General features: G+C 36.5%; 1 protein-coding gene across 10 annotated transcripts in view; it reads right to left on the bottom strand.

Moving 5' to 3' along the window:
- Nucleotides 1–26,171, bottom strand: part of TBL1XR1 (TBL1X receptor 1) — a 177,567-nt gene that overhangs the window by 73,411 nt on the left and 77,985 nt on the right. For 4 of the 10 annotated variants that reach the window (XM_042954617.1, XM_042954616.1, XM_042954615.1 and 1 more), the window contains 2 exons: nt 14,457–14,567; nt 14,089–14,157 (listed from right to left, as the gene is read on the bottom strand). The gene's annotated coding sequence lies outside the window, so the exon portion shown is untranslated. Of the gene's footprint in view, nt 1–14,088; nt 14,158–14,456; nt 14,568–24,141; nt 24,167–26,171 lie in introns of those variants that run through there. The other 6 variants (XM_042954619.1, XM_042954614.1, XM_042954625.1 and 3 more) reach the window with 4 other exon arrangements.

Raw genomic sequence — 26,171 nt, 5'->3', positions numbered from 1 at the left:
TATCAATAATACAGAATTCATGGAATATAAATGGCTATAGCTTTGAAAAAGTTCTACTATCTAGAAATGGTAATTCTCTTTATATTATTGCAATACAATTGGAGAGAAAAAGACAAAAGACCAAAAATAAGTCCAAATCTATTTTGATCACTAAGAAAATAGGAAACTCTGTAACATAATTTCATATATAACACAATTTCATATAACTTTTTATTTTCTAAAATATATCTAATAACTGCTGAGTTTTGTTGGAAAGTCTCCTTTTATGACTGGGTAAGAAAAAAATGCCAATAAAAAAGAAACTAAGATGATCAAATTAATTGCTAAAAATCCCACATCTTGGGGTGCCTGGGTGACTCAGTCGGTTAAGCATCTGACTTCAGCTCAGGTCATGATCTCACTGCTCATGGGTTTGAGCCTCCTGTTGGGTTCTGTGCTGACAGCTCAGAGTCTAGAGCCTGCTTCGGATTCTGTGTCTCCCCCACTCTCTGCCCCTCCCCCACTTGCACTCTGTTGTGTGTGCCTCGCTCTCAAATATAAGTAAAAATATTAAAAAATTTTTTTAAATCTCACATCTCATTATTACATTTTATATTTTAATATTAAGGTTTTACTTTTCTCTCATCCTCACCTGCTTAAAATTTATTCTGATATATACATTTTGAAAATCAAGCCTTTCAGAATAGATTTCCTAACAGTAAATAAATGGAGGATAAGAAATGAATTAGTATTTTATAAACATTATACTTAATATTGGATATTACATTATTTCATTTTTTATTTTTGAGAGACAGAGCACAAGCAGGGGAGGGGAGAGAGACAGAGAGGGAGACACAGAATCCTATGAACTGTGAGATCATGACCTGAGCCAAAGTCGGATGCTTAACCGACTGAGCTACCCAGGAGCCCCCTGGGTATATTATATTATATTATATTATATTATATATAAATATAATAAATATAATATAATATTAAATATATATTTATATATTTAATATTATATATATTTATATATTATATAAATAATATATACTAAATATATTATAAATATAATTAAAAATTTATATTTTTATTAGCACTATACTTCTCTCCCAAAACTTTACAAAAGAACCATAAAATTTTGCAAAAATGATCATATGCTTTTTAACCTACCAACTCATTAACATACTATCACTATATTCCTAAAATACAGATTTTTAAAAAACAAATTAATTTAGCCTAATAATTCTAGCATAAAAATCATGCAACATTCCTCTTGATAAATAAATACAATGCACATAAAAGAATGTGTTCTAAGTCAAACTTCATAAATGACAACTGGTCAATTTAAAAAATGGAAAGAGAATCTAATAATTGCCTCTAATAGTATTTTCAAAAACATATTCAAAATAAGCAAACCCAGGGATTCCATATCCCATTCATCATACTTGACTCTGAGCATACTCTAATTATGTATCCATCCCCTCAGAATTTATGTATTATAAATGATCTTAATAAGCCTTTGCTGTATCACTTTGAAGTAATCAAATTATTTATGTGGGGTTATGTTTTGCCTTACTTTTATTCTTTATATTTCTGTATCTTACTGCATCCTTTAAAGTTCAGAATTCAGAAGGCAGAAAAATGTCACTCATAAAATTTTAAAGTATTTTCAAATTTAAAAAATATCAATTTTGATGAAAGCGACTAACAACCTATTAAACAGGAAAGTGATTTAGAAAAATACTACCCACTAGTAGTTTTAAAACATTTTATTGTGAAAATTTTCAAACATACAGAAAAAAAATTTAAGACTGTATAGAAAATATTCACATAGCCACCACCAAGCCTTTAGAATTAACATTTCCTTCTATTTGTCTTACCATCCTCTCAATTGATCTTAACTTCTGAACCATTTCAAAATAAGTTGCAGATCAGTACACTTTCCCCATATATACTTCAGTTTCTCTGTCATTAATTATAGTATAGTGTTTAATACAGTGTTTCTCTCAAAGAAAAAATTTACACAAATAAAATGGATAGATATTAGACTTACCATTCAATGATATACTTAACTAATGCAAATCCCTAACAGGATATAGGGTATTACCACCACCCTAGAAAATTCCCACATGCCCATTCCCACTTAATCCTTGTCTCCAACACCCATGCATCCATTTCTAAGCCCTCTAATCACTTTTTTTTCCCAACATTAGTTTTGTTTGCCCTACCCCAATACAGAAATATGTAAGTTTGCATGTTTGGGGGACATCACAGAAATGGAATCATAATCATGTCCTAGTTTTCTGTAAGGCTACGTTCACTCAGCATGATGTTTCAGAGATTAATCCAGGTTGGTGCAAGTATCAATACTCTCTTCCTATTACTCAGTAGTACCGTGTTATATATACACAGCAGTTTATCTATTTTCTTGTTGACAGACATCTGAACTGTTTCCAGTTTAGGGGTCAGCCACATATTTGGCAGAGTTTATACATAGAATCTGGTATTCCACCACTGTGGTTCTTTCTTTTCCGGAATTTCTTCCCTCTTCCTCCTGCTAGACTGCCATCACTCTACAGCTGCTGTGGTATTTGTGAATTTGATCTCATTCCTCAAGCCAGTAAGACTGCAAACAACCCAAGAGGAGTCTGCCTGAAGCAAAACACCATCAAGATGAGAAACTCACCCAAGGCCATTCCCTTTTTTTAAGAAACCACTCCAGTCCAGTTTCTACTTGTTTGTGTTTGCCCTATAGTGTCCTCATGTTTTTTTATATGTTGGCCAGAGACTGTAGTCACAATTTGTGGGAGAATTTGTTCAGTAGGATCTCAACTTCATTCTTAAAATTATAACTCCCTATTTTTCCACTTCAAAAAAGCTATAATTGATAAATCTCTTTTTGGCTTTTTTCTCCTCAGGAGCTTGACTGATTCAGTCTCTTTCTATCTGAAAAGCCAAACTAAACCAAGAAAAGGCCTCTGGGAGCCACAGATTGAGAGCTGGAGGAGGGAATCCTGTAACTCTGTACATGAACCAATACAAGTCCCAAAGGCATCCCAACACATGTATGAAGAACACACCCAAAGAAGCTAAGGTTTTGAGACCTTCTGATAGAAGCCACTCTTCAGGTACCACACTAACCCTGAGTGGTGCATGCAAGAAGGAGACCAAAAGCAGCAGGGCAAAGCCTTTGAAAACTGAACTGGCGCTAGAGACTGACAACGCCCAGGCCACAAACACTGAGAACGTGCAGTTCTCATGAACCTAACCATGCTCATCACCTGTTTTAATTAAAAAAAAAAAAAAAAAAAAAAAAAGTCAACATTCTCCTGACAAGACACAACACAAATTTATTTTTCATACACAGAATCAGGAAAATCTGACCAATTCTCAAAGAAAAAGACCAGAAAAGATGCCAATCTTGAGATTACCCAGATATGAGAATTATCAAACAAAAATGTTAAGGCAGCTATTTTCATCCATCCTCCCCAGGGTAAAAGCATACACTTATAATGACAGGAAACACAGAAGTTCTCAGAAGTACAAAGTAAAAAGAACCAAATGGAAACTTCACAACTGGGAAAAATTTAGGGAAAAAATGATTTGACAAGTGTAGACAAAGGAAAGCAAGCACTGAATAACCGATCTTCCAAATAAGAAAATAACACAAATAGATAAGAAAAAAAAAATCTCATCTTAATAAAAGAAAATTTTCCTGACATTTTGCATCTTTAGCACTGAATAGTAATGGAGGGTAAAAAAACATCAACACAAAACCTAGACATCTCTAACTAAAATGCTTTAATCCTTATTCTGTCTCCTCTTGAGCCCCTCTGAAAGCTCTCATGATTCACCTTTGAAAAATATTCTGATTCTATGAATTTGTAGGATATACAATTTTTAAGAACGCTGGACTACAAGTGAGGACATCTGATTCAAGTCTCGGTTCTGTAACCATGACAAAATACGTAAAGTGACATCACTTCTCTAGGCCCTAATTCCTATTTGTAAAATTAGGACCTACTTAGTGAGTGATGACAACTTACTTACCTTTATAACATAGACCCATTGTTAGAGTAGGCAGTTAGTTAGGTTCTAACAGAATACCTGGAGGCCAGCAACAAGGAAGTCATTGCTGGCTATGGGGAAAGTCAGAGGCCTGGCGGCAGCACTCTACATCAAACCACATCAAACCTCATCAAACTGGACAGGCTCAAAATAGCAGATGAGACGACAGGAAACCCTGACCAAATAAGGAAGAAAACTCCTAACACCTTGCATCCATGTCCAGGTAATGAATATTCCACCCCCTAGTTAACAGCTCTCAATAAAAGATAGAGACCCAACAAACCCCAGGTGCTCCAGCTTCTCTCACCCTAGCTCACATCCCCAGACTGTATTTTCACTTTAATAAACTTCCTCACTTGTGTCACAGTGTCACATGTCTGTCCTTGAACTCTTTCTTGTGACAAGACCAAGAACTTTTGATGACACCTATGGGACAGGCTAGGTCTCCCCCAGTTCACCTGGCAACACCATGAACTAATTTTAGGAATGCTTTGAGGGTCACTCCTGTTTCCCCAGATCTTAGCATTAGCCAAGTTCTTCACTGCTCTCATTACTTGTTTCTGACAAATAAGGAGAAACTATGGTCAGGTAGCTGTGACTGGCAAGGTCTAGGGCAACACTATTAACAGATATAAAAGGCAAGCCACAATGCAAACCACATTATGTAATTCTAAATTTTCTGGTAGCCACATGAAAATTTTAAGGAGAAACAGGTGGCAATTTTTCTACTAATATATTTAACTCAATATATAACCCAAATGTGATCATTTCTTATAATCAGTATTTTAAAATCAAGATTTTTCTTTATCTTTAAAACCCAGAATACATTTTATATTTATAGCAGATCTCAACCATGACTAGTCATATTTCAAGTGCTCAACAGCCACATATCACTAGTGGCTACCACAACTATAGACTGAGGGTCCAGATGTGGAGGTGGAAAGGGGAGGAGGACACAATGGCAAACAAGGGCCAAGGGCCAAGGTGTCTCAATGAGTCACCTCTCTCTGTCTCTCTGTCTGTCTCTCTCTCTCTCTCTCTCTCTCTCTCTCTCTCTCACACACACACACACACACACACACACACACACACACACACACAAACTTATTGGTGATGGTAAAAACGTCATCCCCACGTGGCAGATAGATCAGAGAAAGTTTGTTTTTGAAATAAATTTCCATCTCTACTATGGGGAGTACCCACTATAAAAGAAAAAAAACAGGTAGATAAATGGCTTACATATCATTTCCAAATACGTGAACTTAAAGTATTTATTTTGGGTCACCTGGGTGGCTCAGTCGGTTAAGCATCCTACTATGGTGCATGTCATGATTCCGTGGTCTATGAGATCGAGCCCCGCGTCAGGCTCTGTGCCTCCCTCTCTCTCTGCCCCTTCCCTGCTCATACTCTGTCTCTCTCTCTCTCTCCCAAAAATAATAAACATTAAAAATAATAATAAACTATTTACTTTTATGAAAGCCACTGTTTATTTTATTCTATCCACAGTTGTAGGGAACTACAATCATGTAGGGAATATATTAAATAGCATTATAAAACAATTAAATGATTTTAAAGATTAGTGAAGGAAACACAAAATATACTTCAAAAGTTCACAATTTTCAAATCAAATGCTTTACTGTGACTTAGTTTCTGAAATTTCAGCTAATTTATCAAATCTCTCCTTTGAATGAAAATAACAAAAAACCTTAATTTTTTGAATAAATTTATGAACACTGAAACCTCTATATTTTTTAAATGGATATAATTTCTTTTGTTTTGAAGGACAGTATAACAATTTTATTCCTTAACTGTTTCTCATGGAAAATAAAGGAGAAGTGATCTTTGTGAGAACCTATGGTCCCACCCCAGTCCCATTTCACCATGGTTCCCATCTCTGTATTGGAACAGTAGTGCAGACAACTCTCAGGAAAGGACAGAACTGTGGAAACAAAACCTAGTTCAGAGCTATCTCTACAATTTATCATCTAGGTGATTATAAACAGGAATAAGTGTTTCCTCATCTATAAAACAGAGATATTAAAAACCTCACAAAGTTACAGAGACTTGTTTAAATAAGATATTTACACTCTATCACAGAACATTCATTCATCCTTCCATTTCTGGTCGGATTTTTATTTACTTTATCATTCATCAAAGAACTTTTAAATTAATCAAATGTCTTTTGGTGTCTCCAAATACTTCACATTTGAAGTATTTCTATGTAATCTACTCTAAATTCGCAAACCCTTGTGTTCTAAGTCATTTTTTAAAAGGGTCAAATTATAATACAATGATCCCATTAAACATCCGACTAGAAATAAATAATATAGTGAAATAAGAGCATTAGCATCTTTTTTTTTAACGATCCTGCTTATAGGAGAAAATGGCAATCACAGGAAGGAGAGAAACTAGTCATTGTGAAGGATCTCTGTTCCAATGAACCAGAGGAAAACAATCAAAAGATATGACTGAAAGTAACTGGCTTAAAAAGGCAGTAACTGGCAGAACATGCACAAGAGAATAAATAGTACATATTAAAATCAGAAACTCCTGTCTTTTACATACCAAACTTTACTATGTTAATTTCCTTTCGGAGCAAAAAATTAAAACTTAAATAACAAAAAAAATGCATTACTATCCACTGGAAAGATGGATGGATTGATAAAAGGAAGAATGGTAAAAAATAGAGACTCCTAATGGCTTCAATACATTCAAGAAATTTGCAACGGCCTGTAGTTTCAAATGTTATGGCTGTACTGCTAATACTAAATCACGTAGCCCACCCCTGAAATGTGTTAGAACCTACTAGTAAAACTGAATTTAACATAGTACAGACCGTTTGAAAAGTTTGAAATACTTAAAAATAAGGCCAGAAAACAAGTGAAGATAGGACGCCCCACCCCCGCCTTTTTTAACCAAGCACCCAAAGCACCCAAGCACCCAAAAGAGGGGGGATATGCGGCTCGATCCCATGACCCTGGGATCATGACGTGAGCCTAAATCAAGAGTTGGAAGTTCAACCAACTGAGCCACCCAGGTGCCCCAAGGACACTTTTCATTTTATTTATTTTTTAAGTCGCTTTTTTTAATGTCTATTTATTTTTGACAGAGAGAGAGAGAGAGAGAGACAGAGAGACAGAGCATGAGTGGGGGACGGGCAGAGAGAGAGGGAGACACAGAATCCGAAGCAGGCTCCAGGCTCTGAGCTGTCAGCACAGAGCCAGATGTGGGGCTTGAACCCACGGACCATGAGATCATGACCTGAGCCAAAGTCGGACATTTAACCGACTAAGCCACCCAGGGGCCCCTAACATTTTTCCATTTAACACCCATTCTCTACCTCTATGTGAGTTTTAAATTCTTGCTCTCATTCTATTCTGGGTTCCTTGAGATAAGAAGAGAGCTACATTTTGTTTCTAGTTGCATGGTGTCCATATTAAAACCTAGGGAACAGATGCCAAAATTATGTGAAGCATGAAGATCAATTTTTAAATAACAACAGCAACCCACCATAACAAGTTCTACTATTACATTTAAGGTAAGGCTTAAATCTATGTAAGAATTCAAGCTTTCTTTGACTTTCAAATGATAGATAACACAATCTTTCAGGTTCCATTTTAGTTACAGAAGCCTCACATCAAAGAACAATCATCCAGTGGTAAGATACAGGGGATTAATAGAAGTCCAACATGCATTTTACTACTGATTTGAAAATTAATTCTCCAGAGGCGTAAATTCACAACCAAATGAATATGAATATACAATGCCATCTATATAGTAATGCCATTCATTCTTCACATTTACTAACACCACTTCAAAATCACATGACAACAAAAGATGATAAATAATGACAATGAAGTTTTCTACAATGAATAGAACAAGTTAATTCACAGATGATATAATTAAAAAGTAGGTAGTAGGGGCGCCTGGCTGGCTCAGGTGGTTAACTGTCCGTCTGACTCTTGGTTTCGGCTCAGGTCACGATCTCAGTTTGTGAGTTGCAACCCTGAGTTGGGCTTTGTGCTGACAGTGTGGAGCTTGTCTGGAATGTTCTCTCTCTCTCAAAATAAATAGATAAACTTAAAAAAAAAAAAGTAGATAGTAAAAGGGAACAGATCATTGGTTTCTCAATATGCACCACCTCAATGATCCTACCTCTAGGAAGGGTCACAACTCTTTGGAGCCTTATCCTCAGTCTAGCAAGCTACAACTTACTTTTATCAGTTCTCTTAGGATAATATAGTTCTGAGAGAATAAATGTTAACAAAATACACTAGAGCAATTTATGAATGAGAAGAATGATTTACTAATTTACACTGAGAATGTAACTGCAAACTGGAACATTCACTGATGCAACAGAGCTGGCAGTGCCCAGCCCACATCCGCTTACCGCTCAACTTTTCTTAGGAACGAGGCAGCTTTTTTACACTAACACCTACGGGTCATCTCTGGCCACAGGTTTAGGTCAGGGAGAAGTTGCTGAGGACCTGCCCACCCTGAAAGCGTAACTCCACCAATATGGAAAGGGAGTTGGTAGACAAATTACTCCCACTTCAATGCCCCTTGAGTGAAATAACTCAGAGGCATGTTCTATTCAGTCTCCCAGAGGTCCCTACATGATTTGAGCCTCAACTGCCCACAACAGTAATCTACTGTTTAAGGCATCCTTACTGGCCTCTATCTTTTCTTACTTCCCCACTACTCCATCACACCCACAGGAACTTTCTGGGTTCATTTTCCAAATAAAATGGTTATATCAAGGGTCCAATTCCCCTGAAATCAAACATAAGACAGCCAGTCAGCTTAGTTGTTTTCTTAGCAGAAAAATATTACTGTTAAACCAAATTAATTTTTAGAAGTTGTGACATGACTACAGACTCAGAACAAGAGAAAATAGGAGGTCTGAGGGACGGATCAAAAAAGTTGACAGATTTTCTTGAAAATAAGAATCTATCTTTTCAACAGTTCAAAGAAAAAGACACACAAATAGTTCTAAAAAATATGAAAAGATGCAAATTAGAACTATAGTGAGATACGATTTCTCAACTTTCAGACTATATATATATAAGTTCTGACTATATACTGTTTGTAAGTGGGGGGAAAAAAAAAAACAGAAGATGCCAAAATGTCTAAGGGAATTTGGCAAATTGCCTAAAAAAATAATATGCATATTTATGGTCACACATAAAACTCCCATTCTTGAAACAAGTTAGGTACATCCATGTAATGGACTACTACACAGTTATTAAAAGGAAGGCAGGCTAGCTCTATACAGTGCTTTAAGATGATCTCTAGTTTACGTATACACGTGGGTTTGCTTATGTATATATATTTTTTAAATAGCAATATAGTTAAAACCGGTTACCTATAAGGGGAGAAATAAAAATGTACCTTATTTATAATTAACATGAATGATTTATATATAATTATAAAACAAAACTAAATCAAAACACTTAAATGCTAAACACTAAAAATAAAATGAAACAAACGGACCTGACTATATAACAAGATGGCAGAAAAATCATACAGGTGAATGTACTTCAAGTACTATAAAACAGAATACTTAACACTGTAAACCCCAGCAGGACAAAGGCCAAAAAAGCAGTTTTTAGTAATCATGTTGGTGGTACTGGTTTAGATATATAAACATATATTAAGACAAAAAATCCTATGTAATACTTCTATATGTATTTTATATATTTATTTATATCTGACATATTTCACATATATATTCTATATTTTATATTTTAATGTTATATTACATTTATATTTAATAATACCTAATATTTTACATATATGAAAGAAAAAGAAGTTTATGTAAAAGCCAACTTAAAAAGCCTTGTCTGGCCAAGACAATGAGCATCATCATCATCAAAATAAAAACTACAATGCAATAAACATAAACTATTTCAATCTACAAGCTCAATGACACTTCAAAAAAAAGAAAAAAATCCTCACTGGTCTACTTTTCCAAGATTCTAGGAAACAACTCAAATACTTTGAAAGTTGGTAAATAAAGGAAAGAATCAAGTAATTAGTATGCCTTTCCTGTGCAAACTGTGCCACAGAGTAACCAAGCATCTGATGAGGGAAGTTTCTTTTACAGAGATATTACAGATCATATATGAAGCCTTGATATAATTAGGATATCAACATTTTGAATGTTTGCATAGAAATAAGAGATCTAGGCAGTGATCAACAGTAACCTAATCTCACAAACAGAGACAATTAAACAGCTATTTCTTCTTGGAGTACTTAGCACCTCCTTATGAAATATTCTGTCACCCTAACACCACAAAATAAAGCAAGAAAAACCTGAATTAGATTAAGCTCTTTGATATAACTACTGATTTACAAAAAAGTACAAGGGAAAGAGAAGCTTTTTACTACAGGGATGCAATTTAAAAAATAGGGGCGCCTGGGTGGTTCAGTCAGTTAGGCATCCGACTTCAGCTCAGGTCATGATCTCACAGTCTGTGAGTTTGAGTTCCACAATGGGCTCTCTGCTGACAGCTCAGAGCCTGGAGCCTGCTTTGGATTCTGTGTCTCCTTTGCTCTCTGCCCCTCCCCACTCACACTCTGTCTCTGTCTCTCTCTCAAAAGTAAATAAACATTAAAAATTAATAATAATAATAATAATAATAATAATAAACAACACAGAATGAGGAAATTTACATGGCAAGTAAGTTAAAAGGGAAAAAATATAATAAAGAAGGTAGAAGAGTTAAGGTGTATATACCATCCAAATGTAATGTATGGATTTTGTAGTGACTCTGTAGAAACATTATTTATGAGCAAATGAGGAACATTTAAACTAAACAGCTCCTTACTGATATTAAGAAATTATTGTCATCATCTCATGCATTAGAATGTCCACTATCAAAAAAATAAAAGAACACCACAGAAAATAACAAGTGTTGGACAGAATGTAGAGAATGTAGACAAAGAGAAATCAGAATACTTGTGCACTTTTGGTGGGAATAGAAAATGGTGCAGCCACTCTGGAAAACACTATGGAGGTTTCCATATGATCCAGCAATCTCATTTCTGGGTATGTACCCAGAAGTGAAAGCAGGATCTTGAAGAGATTATTTGCACACCCATGTTCACTGCAGCATCATTCACAACAGCCAAAGATGGAAGCAACCTAAGCATACACTAATGAATGAATAAAGAAAATATGATATATGCATACAATGGAATATCAACCTTTAAAAAGAAGGAAATCCTGTCACATGCTACATGCTACAAGACTGATGAGACCAAAGGACATTATGCTAAGTAAGCCAATCACAGAAGACAAATACTGTATGATTCCACTTATACTAAATATAAAGTATCTAAAGTAGTCAAACTCATAAAACCGAAAAGGAAAATGTTTGTTGCCAGCTGCCGGTAAGAGGAAGAAATGGGCATTTTTCTGTTTAACGGATATCAGTTTCAATCTGTTTGAGTTTTGCAAGACGAGAAAGTTCTAGAGATCTGTTGTACAACAATGTGAATAGAGTTAACACTACACTTAAGTGTACTAACTACACACTTAAAAATGTTTAAGATGACCAATTTTGGTTTTCACTATAATTTTTCAAAAGTATATTTAAATCCCTTTTCAAATAAAAAAATTACCACTTTTTCAAGTGTGATTAATGGTATTGTGTATGTGTGTGTGTGTGTATATATATATGTGTATATATATATAATTTTAATAGTCCATATCTTACGTAGCTACATACTAAATAAAATATGTATGAATGAAATCATATGATACATATATTGGCTCCAAAATAACGGGGGGCGGGGGGGACATGGAAACAAGGTGGTTAAAGATGAAACAAAATTCCTGACCACTGCAGCTGAGTTCATTACGCTATTCTGTCTTCTTCAGTGTATGTCTGAAAATGTGCACAATAAAAAGTTAAAATAATAATATACACTTGTAGGCCAATAGATTATATTAATACAATGGGATCCACATTTATTTAGGAAAGTAGCTGTAAAGCATGATGGTGTAAGGTACAATTAGAGTTAAAATAAATTGTACCTAGCCAAGTGAAGAATAAGCAAAAAAGAATATTATGAATCCCTCATGCTTATTTATATCAAAAACAAAGTTGAGGGTGGGGGTGGGGTGGTAGAGGTAAGGTAAGTGTTCCCACAAAGCATTCCTTTATGGCATTTTCAGGGAAAGAATGTAAGATACTACATAGCACAGGTTTAACTCAAAACACAGGCATTTCTCAGGTTCATGAGAAAACCACCACTGTGAACCAATACCTATAAATTTATTAGCACATCATGCAAGTATGTACAAATGGCTGTCGTGTCCTCAGCTAGACTATAAGCAAGTTTGTTGTAATCCTGGCCTTTTTCATCTCTAACACTAACACATTTTTAGAACTAACATAAATTTCTGTGATCATGACTCAAAAATGATTTAAGGAATTCTCAACAAAATTGGTAAATGTGTTGGAAATAACCTGATTTGAAATACAGTCTAAGAGCTGTTCCAAAAACAAAACAACATACAGTCTGTGAGGGACACATTCAAAAACTCACTTGAAGATAGGTACTTAGAAGAGGTAGCCAGTTACACAGCACCTGTACCTCACATACCCAACAGGCCTGCACAATGGATTCTTAAGGGGGACATGCCACAAATAGTTAAGACTATCAAGAAAACCAACAGGTTTCAAATGTGAACTTCAAACATAAAGCCAAAGGCAGGTAATCCAAATGATGATGCTGATTTACCAGAGAGCTGTTTCTTACATGAGAAACTATAATGCTTCAGAAGAAAACAGCAGATTTTAACAATGGTTAATGAGTCACCCAAGCACCCTAAAGAACCCAGCAAGCGTCTCATAAACTAATGAAGAACCATGTCATTGTGTCAAGTAAGGCCACACAAAACATTCTCTCTCAGCAGTTAATGGGGAATGTTGAAGAAAATAAGAGGGGGGAAAGAGAGAAGAAATTTTCCTCTTATCAACATACTGACCAGCCCGTCTTTAAAATGAATCATTTCCTAGGAATTTGTTCACAGATAACTCATCTCACCCACTTATTCTGATTCTAGTTAATTTTTAGTAGCTTTTATTTCAGACTGATACATCTACTATTTCCCACCAAGTTCTAGAAGTCTTTTTCAGTTTCTATAGCTGTTTGATTTAATGTTTAAAATAAAAAATTTGATTAAGTAAAAAAAAGTTTTAATAATGTACTACAGAAAACATTTTGAAATTGATTATTGTTAAGTAATTAATTGTCCTATTTATTGAACTCTAAAATACATACCAATACCACTTAGGTAAAGAATTACTTTTTGTAAGGGAGAGTCATTCTGATTTTAGTTAACAGTAATGAGATCACTCAGCCTACAGTTAGAATAAACTTTAGAAATTTAGCCCAATTCTATCATTTAATTGCTGAACAGTTCTTGCCAAAAGTTATCCAAGACATATACAGAAAAGAGAGCTATCTCAGCTCTTACAGATTGGCTTTTCTGCTGTATAACACAGTTCACAGATGTTTATTCCACAGAGAAAGGTTTCTAAATGATCTTTTTAAATATTAAGGATGGTTCTCTTGGAAATCATTCACTCACTAAAAACAGGTAGAATTTTAGACATTTAACTGCCCATTAACTATAAATATTAAGATAAATGCAATATGCAAAAAGACTATTTAACAAGAAAATTCTATTCATAAAATATAGCCCACCTGTTAAAATACAAGATGATCGCTATATAATAATAGTTTTCATCCTGATAACTACAGCCAAGTGGTTATACAATCTATAGATGATGGAACTCTCCAAAGTAAGGGTTCGCCCTTTTCTTTTTTAACTAAATAATCAAAAATTACTTTAAGTGCCTTACCTTACATATATTTTTTAAAACATTTCTTTACTCTGGGAATACAGATATATTTTGTCAACCTATGACAAACTTAAAAATTCTTAAGAGACACTCCCAAGTAAGAGAATAATAAAAAGACCAATTAAAACACTCCACCATTCGGAGTGGGAGGAATTCTTACCATTGGCAGTGCATTGATGTGGGGATGTGCAATTGAATATCCGGTACCGCCAATCACAAGTTGCTGCTGCTGAGAAAAAGGAAAGTACAATATTCAGTGTGCCCTAAAACAAATTCAGCTTAAGAGATTTCCCACAACAAGTTTCCATGTTATCAAATTATTTTTATTTACCTCTGTAAGGTCCCCGCCACCAACGATTATCCTTCCCCCCCCCCCCCCCCAAACAACTATTATCTTATATAAGCAACAGCAGCAACTTTTGGGGTAGTAAGTGGCAGGCACTGAATCTTTACAACACTCCTAAAAGGTTGACACAATGAACAAAAGGGAGACTGGAAAAGATGGATTTGCACAAAGTGTACACTCACCCCATTCAACTTAACTGGTGCAAATATTACTGCGATAGGGCCCAGTATAGCATGTTCATAATCTATGATCATGAGCCACAAGGACTGGTATGAACTTATCTTCTATATATTCTGTTTAATAATAAAAACAAATGCATGATTGGTTTTGAAACAATTTCAATCAAAACTTATTAAAGTTTAATCTCTTCAGAGTCTACATTTTACAGAGTTTACCCCATCATCTCAATTGCTAAGTCATAGCACATTATTTTCTGTGTCCTTCTGTGTAAAATATACAAGTTGTTTTTCAGACACCCTGTCAAAGTGGTGGCTCTCCGGTCTAACGCTGACCAGTGCAGATTCCACCACGTGCTAGAGTACAATTTTATGTAACAGGGCAAGCTGATGCCACAGAAAGGAATGCAGGAGCTTTACCTCCTCCACCAAACCAGTGAATTAAGTCAGTAAACACTAAAAAGATAACTAAGCAAATACACTGAATAACTGTAGAAAGAATATAATCCCTTTAAGTTGGCTCCTCTCTGATCTTATCTTTAATTAACTAGAACTCTCATTTGTGCTGCCAACTCCATGGCCAATCTAAACAACTTCAGGGCTACTAAATAACTTTCGGGTAGTTAAGTTATAATATCTAGGAATTAAAATAACATTTATTAAACATGGCACACACTTACTGAAATTATACACAGTTACATCAACATATAGTATCATATCAGCCTCTGCAGGCACCAAGGTCTTTTGGCACAAGACACTTGTGAACCAGTTGGTAGATCCTTTGTAGACCTACTGGACAAATGTTCTACAGACATCATAAGTGAGTCAAAACAAAAACTAGATTACAGCTAGAACTGTTTACCTCAGGGTCATTTGCTATGAACATCAATTGTTTTATCAGAGTTTTCATGAGTTTTTGAGCTATAAGCTATATAGGGCTACTTGTTATCCAAAAACTGACCAAGCACCCTTAACAGAGAAAAGTTTGGGCATACATCCATTCTAGTTATTTATAAATAATTAACATGTGTTACTGAATTACATACATTTTACTTGTTTTTAATGTTTATTTATTTTGAGAGAGAAAGAGAGGGAGGGAGGGAGGGAGGGAGCGTGTGTGTGTGTGTGTGTGTGTGTGTGTGTGTGTGTGTGTATGTGTGTGTGTGCACACTTGGCAAGTGAGCAGTGGAGGGGCAGAGACAGAGGGACGGAGAGAATCCCAAGCAGTCTCTGTGCTATTCAAGCACAGAGCCCAATGCGGGGCTTGATCTCACAACAGTGAGATCATGACCTGAGCCAAGATCAAGAGTAGGATGCTTAAACGACTGAGCCACCCAGGTGCCCCTAAATTACATGTATTTTAAAACATAGAAAACTGAAGGAACAAAGATGTATTCCTACATGTCAAATATCTTTTTTGATAATCTCTTATATGCTTAGCCATCTTCTAAAATAATTAAATCATAATAGGTAAAAAAGCTCATTCTAGTAGTTTAAGTATCAGCTCTACCATTTGCTTCTTTACTATTCTTATTCACATTTCTCACAGTCAGTTTCTTTTGCATGAATCTTTAAATTATTTGTCTGTTCTGCAGGGTTCGGTTGAAATTACTCCATAAGTCTACGTTATCAAACACAAGTAAACTTAGAATAGTAAGCTCAGACTCGTGGCAACTCCCAGAAAAGAAGTGAATGACTGGGATTGCCACAGCTGCCTTGTGGAGCTCCCCACTCCTCAATCCCTTTATGTACCACTTTAGATAGAACTTTCTGACATAAGGCCGGAATGAGGGTGCAAATTTAACCCATCTATCAGATATTAGTAACACTTAATTTTTAAAATTTAAAACAAACATAAATAGACTAATAGAGTCCTGTACCCCAATGGATACTTGTTTTTCACTACCAGGGTGTGTACACACATACCATGCACAAACTCACACAAATCTATCCACCTTTGGAAAATACTAAATTAGATCATTCCAGTTGCTAGTCTTTCTTGTTCCTCCTCTGCCTGCTTCTCTTCTCTTCCTTTTCTGTGATTACTGAGTCTTTCTTCCATCACACTCATAGATGTCTCTAATCTCAGTTTTCTCTAATTAGTTTTTCTCTACTTTTGTTTTCTTCATCGACTCATTTAGCTTTTCCTTTTAGACTATATTTCCTTAAGGGAAAGAGTCCTAATAGTAATTTCATAAATATTTAAATAGTGAAATAAATATTTGATTCTAGGATTTCAAGAGTGAATAAATCTGTGGAAAATGGTATGTCAACAGGTATGCCCATTTGCACATATAATACAATCTGAAAAATTTAGGAAGTCCCTACATTAGCTGTTTTCCTAGTCAACTTATTTAGCCATGTCCTGGCCATTTTGGAGGGCATATATAAAACATATATATCACATAATTCTTAAGTTTATAAAATGAATTATCTGAATTTTAAAAGATATAATTATATACTCTACCAAAGAATTACAAAAATCTAATGCATATTTAAGATAATCTGACAGAATGTATATTAAAACTATTTGTACTAAAGTAACTCAAGTTGTCCAGAAATCCCAAAATGTGTATCCTTTACACCTGCCTTAGTAATCACACTTGCCCGGAATGCTTAGGTGGCTCAGTCCGTTAAGTGTCCAACTCTTGGTTTCTGCTCTGGTCATGATCTCACAGTTTCTGAGTTTGAGCCCCACGCTGGGCTCTGTACTGATAGTGTGGAGCCTGCTTGAGATCCTCTCTCTTCCTCTCTCTCCCACCCCCCCCCTCCCCCGGCTCACTCATTCTCAAAAATAAACATATAACCACACTTGCCCAACATCCTCTACTCTCACCAGCACATCACCAGTGTCTCTGTTCTCTGCACACTTTGGCTGCCATGACATTACTCATCCTGTACCAGGAACTTCCTTCTACTATGTGGTTTTGGCCACTAACCGAGTCCATTTCTTCCAAGGTTCAGCCCAAATCAGCTTCCCCTCTTGATTATTCATCCCACTACCCAAGGACACAAAAATGAGCCTCCTTTATTACAACCGTGTTACTGCTTACTATCAAGCCTCCCCTGCCAGACTTCTTGAGACCAGGGAATTATCTGTCACCTTACTGTCCCACAAAAGAACAAAGAATAGCGCACAGAACACACACAGTATTTAAGATCCATAATGATGTATCATATTATCCATAATATAATGTGGGAATAGGTAGATACATATTTGAAAATAAAACTGTAGAAACTGTATTACAGCACAAATAAATCATATTGGTAAGAAAGAACTTAACTGTGGATTTTTATTCTAAAGATGTCTAGGAGATCCTGGCTATATATAACCAGTAATTTCAGTACCATTTCCAGGAAGTGGCACATAAATGCTGATTATTTTGCCATTTAAAGATGACTCAAGAGCATGTGATCAATCACGTTATAAAATTAGTGTAAACCTACCAACTACTTTGTATACTACATAAACTATAACCCATTTGCTTTACCTCTTACGATGAAATAAATGTTTGCCAAATGTTTGGTTTTGTATCCAAATAAAAAGCTTTGCTCTTACAATCTATATTTCATAACATTTTGCCTGAAATAACTGAAGTATTAATTTTAGAAAAGGCTTTCAGCACAAAAATAGACACTGCTAGGGCACCTGGATGGCTCACTTTGTTTAGCCTCCGACTCTTGACTTTGGCTCAGGTCATGATCTCAGGGTCATGGAATAGAGCCGCATGTCGGGCTCTGTACTGATCATGGAGCCTGCTTAGGATTCTCGTTCTCTCTCCTCTGTCTGCCTCTTCCCCACTCACGCTCGCTCGCTCTCTCTCTCTCTCTCTCTCTCTCAAAAGAAATAAACATCACGGGCGCCTGGGTGGCTCAGTCAGTTGAGCGTCTGACTTTGGTTCAGGTTATGATCTCATGGTTCCTGGGTTCCTGGGTTTGAGCCCCACCTCGGGCTCTGTGCTAACAGCTCAGAGCCTGGAGCCTGCTTCGGATTCTGTGTCTCCCTCTGCCACTCCCTCACTTGTGCTCTGTCTCTCTCTCTCTCAAAAATAAATAAACATCAAAAAAAGAAAAAAAAATGGACACTGGTAACTCAGTAGACCTCTCCTAAAATCTACCACCTAGATATAATTAGAATTTTTTTAAGATACAAAAATCTTTTAAAACAGCACAACAGTATATTTTGACTGATCTTCAAAATTACTGCCCTCCAGTCTCTACAAGTAAATTTACTTGATTTACAGATTTCTTAAAAAGCTAATGGATTATGGGTTCTCTCCCCAGGGAAAGGTACAAGCAAAACAAAAACTTGCTTATAATTTAAAGTAGCAACAGAATCGAATCTATTACCTCGTAGCCAGAAATAAATTCAAGAAACTGTACCTGGTATCCTTAACAAATAGAAATTACAAATGAATTTATAATTTTGCAGAATTTGGAAGAATCATCCCAAGAATTAAGAGAAAAACATAACAATCAATCTGCTTAGAAAGATTTTAAGTTTATTCCTTTTGAGTGAAGGAAAGAGCACAAGTTGGGGGGAGGGGTGGCAGGGAGAATCCCAAATCCCACTAACAATGCAGAGCCTGATGCAGGGCTCAAACTCACAAACAAGATCATGACCTGAGCCAAAGTCCCCAGAAAGATTTTTATTAAATGAACTTCTTAACAAAAGTCACAGATAAAGTCCAAATTAAATTGTTCAGTACATGACTGAAAACAACAAATAAATGGTGATTACCCGCAACTGGAACCATAGAAAAAGCAATACATTTGTAAAGCAAAGTGTTTCAACTGAATCTTCTCAATTCCACTGATCCATTTCACAAAAGACTTAATTAGTTGTCTTCCTTCACATGCCAATTTCTAGTAACATACTAAGCATTAATCAAGGCCTCCAAGCATCTAGATGTCTGGACCTCTCCTCTCCCCATCTCATTTCCCACCCTATCACATACACGGTAATATTTGAGGCAGCCAGACAATTAAGAAGGGGGAAGGGGAAGGAGCTGTAACAGGAGGAATATCCTAAAGAAACCAACCCTGAGAGGAGACTGAAAGGCAGAATGGTCAGATCAAACAGCTCTGCCATCACTGGCTCTAATTTTCCACTTCTCTTTGTTATTTAGGTGACTCAGAAAAAAAGGATTTAAAAGCTGTGTATTATGATCCCTATTTCCTAAAAATTAGATATACTCAGTACCACAAACCCACATCAATAACAATTTAAACATGCACTGGTATCTAATCATGCTACTATTACACTTCAGTTAATTTCATTGGTAGCAACACATGTGGTTGAATTGTACATTAAATTTATATGAAAAAAAATTACTGTGGAAGAATTAGACAAAGAGCTATCAAGTACCCTGAGATCTGCCCGTTAGAGAATAAGCAATGTAATTAAAGACAATAAAAACCAGAAATTCTCTTTATAGTAAACCACAGTGTTTTTAAAATTAAAGTTTGGTTGGCAGTTTCAAGTGTTACTGAAAGTCAAATTTATTTTTTAGGCACTACAATCTGCCCATCAAAAGTTTCCAGTTCACTAACTTCCAAAATGTTAAGAGAAGCTGAACATGAGAAGAGGCTTAGACTCAAACTTGAGTTATGATACTCGAAAGGTGATATCAAAATGTATAGATAAATACACATTATTGTCAGCTCCATGAAAAATAAAAGTGAATATATCAACAAAGTAACTATAATTTCCTTTTCTAAAAAACTATTACTAAATAAATGGTGCAATTTATAATTCATGGTATCTTAGAAATATGACAAATGTGAGGATGCCTGGCTGGCTCAGTCAGTTAAACGTCCAACTCTTGATTTTAGTTCAGGTCATGATCATGGAATATGGAACCTGTTTGGGATTCTCTCTCCCTCACCCCGTTCCTCCTCCACTTGTGCACTCGCTCTCTTTTGCAAAATAAATAAACTTAAAAGAAAAAAAAAAAGAAATATGACAAATCTGACAGATCATACAAAGCTGATAACAGCTCAACTTTTTATTTTTTAAGGAGAAAGAAACAAGTAGAGGGAGGATGAAAAGCAACAGGAAAATCATCAGGGTCTAATAAGTAACAGGATGAAAAGAAAAACGAGACTTTGCCTATGATCACACATGTAGGTAGGTAGGTACCCCAGCACTTAACAAGTTAGAAGAAAAAACTGATAGAATTCCTACATTTTATTAGGTTTCTCACTCTTCCCAAGGGTTGAATATTTGATTCAAGATACCAAGAACTTGAACAGCTAATTAAGACAACACAAAAATCATTCTGCTGAACAATACATTCCCAGCAGAAATGAAATGGTCATGCCAGGGATATTGGGTCTTTCTGTGTCCTACAGAAATGCCCTTCCAGATTCTAACCTAATTGTGAGACAAAGTGGGTCCCTCATTCAGATTTAATTGGTCTAGAGTAACGATATGCACATCAGCTGCATGAAAAGCTCCCCCAAGTGATTCTAAGTGGGGGGTTAAAAACCACTGGACTTTGTGGCAGGAAAGGGCACGATGGGGACTAGTCAGAGTTTAATAAATAATCTATCTTGGGGGAGCATGGAGAGATCACTTCTTTCAACTATTAGCACTGCAAAGTGAGTAGTTCTCAGAATTAGAGTGGGAATCACACTATCAAGTAAAAGTTTTATTAATTTGATTTCAAGAGTAACAGTAAGGAACAAAAGATAAACGCCACCCTTCTCCCCAAAAGTGAATTAGAAAAGGGAGGATAATAGTGAGAACACCTTAGAAAGAAACCCAGAAAAAGAACACAAAACAAGGGCGTTATCATACAAAAAGCACAAAAGGAGCAATGCTGATACCCACATTTAGATAAAAAGGCACATAAAGCCTGAGACTCAGCTACATGTGACAAAACTTAATAGGGAGAAATTATAGAAGGGTATTTTTTTCTGCTCAATATAATGGAAAACTGTCACACAAGTCAATTGAAGTCAAACAAAAGTTAAACAAAGTCACACAAGTTAAACAAAACCTGGATGTATCACTCAGCAAGAAAGTTACTTGCCACATGATGGTGGGGGCGGTTGTCGTATGAGCCCCCTGTCCAATTCCTTTCAACTTGGCATTCAAATGTGCTATCAGGGCCATCAGCAGCCTCTGTGGCACCTCTGTGCAAACGACACCCTAGCAGGACAAATTAGAAAAATAAAAAGGCCATACTATGGTACAGGGAGGTAAGCCTGTACTGCGGAGCCACAGAGATTAGACTTGACTCAGAGCTACGGAATTTAGAATGCTAGCCCATCTAAGACAAGTTACTTAAACTCCTGGTGCCTCAGTTTTCTCATATGGAAAATAAATTGTTGTAAGAGTTGAATAACTTGGTATTTATAAAGTGCTCAACAGTGCCTGGCATAGGAGTCACATGCAATCATTTTTAAATAACGTATGTAAGAAAAAGGAGCCCTTCCCTCTGAAAGGACACCGTCCCACACGAGAGAAATGGCTTGCTGACAGTGTGGCCTGGATGTCAGCATCCACTTGTCCCCTTGGCCGTGCACTTCTATGCAGGACACAAACTGCCCATTCGTATTCTGCTGTGCTATGTGCTACCATGACTCAAGAGTCCAGTTACACTAGGTCTTTCAGAAGTTCATTTAACAGCATTACTACTCAAAATAATTAATCATTGGTAAAACTTTTAAATTAGAACAGATGTGGAGTGTGCCCGAACATGGCAGTTGTCCTGTGTGACCAGTGACAATGCACACACCTTACTGTGACAACACAGTGACAAAATGACACACTTGACCCTCTCAGTGAAGCAGAGTTTCTCCATCACACTTGAAAACTAAATCTTCGACTTTCACTTTGTAAAAGGATACGCTTAACTTTTTAAAAAATTAAGAACATGCCAGCAGATAATTACTTAAATGAAAATTGTCATTCTGAAGTCTTCTGAGCACAAAGAGAAAAAATGCATTTATGTTAAAATAGATACTGGGTTCAGAATTTTAAAATGTTTTATTTCTATCTACTGCTGAAGGATGTAAAAGTCATTCTTGTGTGTCTTTACTAAGAGTATTTCCTTACAGATTTTCACACGAAAAAACTCAGAAACTGCTTACTCTGAATTCATATTTCTAAAATTGGTATAATCTAGACAGTACCAACAAATGCTTTGCCTTCAGTGAATTAAAACAAGCTCATTTAACTACCATGTTTCTATCAAAAAAAAAAAAAAAAAAGAAAAAGAAACACAGTCCTTTAAGATATCAGGGCTATCCTGGGGTACCTGGGTGGCTCAGTCAATTGAGCATCCAACTTCGGCTCTGGTCATGATCTCACTGTTCACGGGTTTGAGCCCCGTGTCAGGATCTGTGCTGATAGCTCAGAGCCTGGAGCCTGCTTCATATTCTGTGTCTCACTCTCTTTTTGTCCCTCCTCTGCTCATGCTCTCTCAGTCTCTCAAAGATAAATAAACATTAAAATAATATTTTTTTGAAAAAAATAAGGGCTATCCTGTCTTCTGGCAAAATAAATGACATATTTATAATTCTAAAAAATGTCAAATTCTCATCTGATGTTGGTTTGCTAAATTGGTTTCCACCATATTTAAAATGAAACATTTAAACAAGCAAATACAAGCTATGTTGTCTGCCTGACCCACTCAGGACACACAAAAACGAGGATGGGGGACGAGGACGGGACACACACACACACACACACACACACACACACACACACACCCTTACCTCTCTCTTTCTCTTTTCTCTCTAGGGGTCATGAAAAGAAGATCCACTTTCTTAATTCAATTTATTTACTTCAATACAAAACACCACTTTCCGCTCCCTGACTACCACTCAAGTTATAATAAAGTACAGACTGAGACTAAATGAATACTACAACTGCTTCATCTTAGTTTTTAGGCACTGCTAAGCAATGGTCTAGAGGTTGGCAAATTATGGCCAGAAAGTTAAGTATTTTGGGTTTTGCAAGCCACACGGTCTCTGTCACAACTACTCAACTCTGTTATTATATTGCAAAGCAGCCAAATACAATACATGAAGGAATGGGTATTACTTTTTCCAATGAAACTATTCATACATACACATTCTCTCTCTCTCTCTCTCTCTCTCTCTCTCTGACACACACGGGCATCAGGCAATACACTATGTTGGTACTGAAGTAATTCCCAAGACCACCCAAAATTCTACTGATCCAGGATGGAGCATAAACCTATTAGGACAAATAACCTAAAGATATAAAGGGATGCCTGGGTGGCTCAGTCAGCTCAGATCATGATCTCGCAGTTTGTGAATTCTAGCCTTGCATCAGCATCACTGCTGTTGGCCTGTCAGCATGGAGCATGCTTCTGATTCTCTGTTCACCGCCCCACCCCCCGCCGTCCCTCCCCTGCCTGCACTCTCTCTCTGTCAAACAAACAAACAAACATTTTTTTTTTTTTAAAAAAAAGATAGATATAGGGGCACCTGGGTGGCTCAGTCAGTTAAGCGTCTGACTCTTGATACCGACTCAGTCATGATCTCATGGTTATGACTTTGAGCCCCACATGAGACTCTGGGCTGACAGTCTGGAGTGTGCTTGGGATTCTCTCTCTCCCTCTCTCTCTCAAAAATAAATAAACATTTTTTAAAAAGACATATTTAAAAAAATCAAACTAACAGATAAAGTAAAAAAAAATTACTCAAGGGGCACCTGGTGACTCAGTTAAGCATCCAACTCTTGATTTCAGCTCAGGTCATGATCTCATGGTTTGTGATTCAAGCCTTGCATCAGGCTCTGAAATGACAGTGAGGAGCCTACTTGGGATTCTTCCTCCTTCCCTCTGTTCCTTCCCCACTTGTTCTCTTTCTCCCTCTCTCAAAATAAATAAATAAACCTAAAAAAAATTATTCAAGCATTCTCCACTAAAACTATAGCCATTTAGTGGGAAAGAAATTTTCTAAGGCATTCAAACACTGTCTTATGTGGCACCACATGGAACAATGAAGTTTGATTAAAAAAGGATTAAAACTTCAGTATTTCTCTGTGATCTTCAGACACTTAGAAGACAGATGTAGAATGGAAAGAACTACTGTTTACAAGTTTAACCCCTTCATATCATATCCATATAACCATAAGCATGTCCTCATGTGTAAAATGAGGCTACTGTATAATGCTATACTCTGCAGAGTGTATTTGATAGCCCAACAAGTATGAACAGAGTTCAGTTTATTGTTTAAAAAATAAATAAAAAGCAATGATTCAAAAACAAGAGCACACTGGGGTGCCAAGGTGGCTCAGTCAGTAAGCCTCCATTCTTCACTACAGCTCAGGTCATGATCTCACAGATTGTGAGACCAAGCCCCACCACATCCGGCTCTGCACTGTCATGACAGCACGGAGCCTGCTTGGGATTCTGGCTCTCCCTTTCTCTCTGCCCCTCCCACGCTCATGTGTGCACATGCTTTCTCTCTCTCAAAGTAAACTATAAAAATAGGGGTGCCTGGGTGGCTCAGTCGGTTAAACATCCAACTTCAGTTCAGGTCATGATCTTGCAGTTCCTGAGTTCAAGCCCCGCGTCAGGCTCTGTGCTGACAGCTCAGAGCCTGGAGCCTTCTTCTGATTCTGTGCCTCCCTCTCTCTCTGCCCCTCCCCTGCTTGTACTCCCTCTCTCAAAAATAAACATTAAAAAAAAATTGTTTTAAATAATAAAAATAAGGGCACCAATCCTACTAAGTTCCTAAAGATGTTTTCACACAGTATACTAATAAATACTAGCAGCTAATTGTTAACTGCTTAGTATAAAAGTCCACAACAGGGTTAGGAATAGTATTAAAAGAAAAAAACTTCAGGTTCTAAGCAAAAGAACAAAAAACAAAACAAACCTGTTTATGACTTAACCATGAGATTATAAAAATAGCAACTAGACGTATTAAAAGTAAACAAGCAAATAAAGAACAATGAAGGCAGAGAGTAACAGACCGGTCCTGGAAATGAACTCTCTTCACCACAGCAAATGCAAGCAGGAAAACATGTTAGCCCTAAGTTTTGCCAAAACTAGCTAATGTTCATCAAGTAGATGGTGAGAAGTTGGGACGCCTGGGTGGCTCAATTGGTTGAGAGTCCAATTTTGGCTCAGGTCATGATCTAATAGTTCATGGGTTTGAGGCCCGCGTCAGGCTCTGTGCTAACAGCTGCGAGCTTGGAACCTTCTTTGGATTCTGTGTCTCCCCCTCTCTGTGCCCCTCCCCCGCTCATGCTCTGTCTCTCTCGCTCTCAAAAATAAACATTAAAAAAATTTTAAGTAGTGGGTGAGAAGAAATGAGTTATGCATATTTTAAATTAAGAGAAAATGAGCTTGTATTTTAGCTTTGACATGGTTTAACAAGTGGACACCAAAAATCACTTGTATAAGGTGAACTAAAATGTTATTGCAAAAGATGTTTTTTACATTTTTTTTAACAACCCTAAGTCATAATACAACTTACAAATATGGAAAACAAGTAAACTGTAGATTTGCAATTATTTTTTAAATCAACTTCATTAAACTATCTATAGACAGAATTGCATTTAAAACAAAATGTCAGGAGTGCCTGGGTGGCTCAGTCAGTTGAGCGTCCAACTTCGGCTCAGGTCGTGATCTCAGAGTTCATGAGTTCAAGCCCCACGTCAGGCTCTGTGCTGACAGCTCAGAGACTGGAGCCTGCTTCGGATTCTACGTCTTGCTCTCTCTCTGCCCCTCC

Source organism: Panthera leo, chromosome C2 (genome assembly GCF_018350215.1).
Source record: "Panthera leo isolate Ple1 chromosome C2, P.leo_Ple1_pat1.1, whole genome shotgun sequence".
In the NCBI taxonomy this organism is placed as follows: domain Eukaryota; kingdom Metazoa; phylum Chordata; class Mammalia; order Carnivora; family Felidae; genus Panthera; species Panthera leo.
Note: the sequence above shows the minus strand (reverse complement) of the source record. Positions and strands in the feature narration are given on the sequence as shown.